Genomic DNA, 261 nt, shown 5'->3' with positions numbered 1-261 from the left:
AGGGGGGTGAGACAGCAGCTTTTTTGCTGCTTTTCTGGCTATTCCATGGGGAAAACATTAGGGCTTGCGAGGGACTGAAAATTACTCAAGCATCCCAACTTGTGCTGTGCTTGGTGAGTCTCGCTCCCCGAAGAGGGGACTGCCCCACTCTTGGTCCCAACCCCTCATCCTGCCCCACGCTGTAGCCCCACATCTGCAGTTTTACCCCATCGCCCCTCGGCAACGTGCCCTGTCCTGGCCCAGGCTGGTTTTGCTCCAGGG

Source organism: Pterocles gutturalis, unplaced genomic scaffold, assembly GCF_000699245.1.
Source record: "Pterocles gutturalis isolate BGI_N339 unplaced genomic scaffold, ASM69924v1 scaffold5760, whole genome shotgun sequence".
NCBI lineage: Eukaryota > Metazoa > Chordata > Aves > Pterocliformes > Pteroclidae > Pterocles > Pterocles gutturalis.
This window is presented reverse-complemented; position numbering follows the sequence as displayed.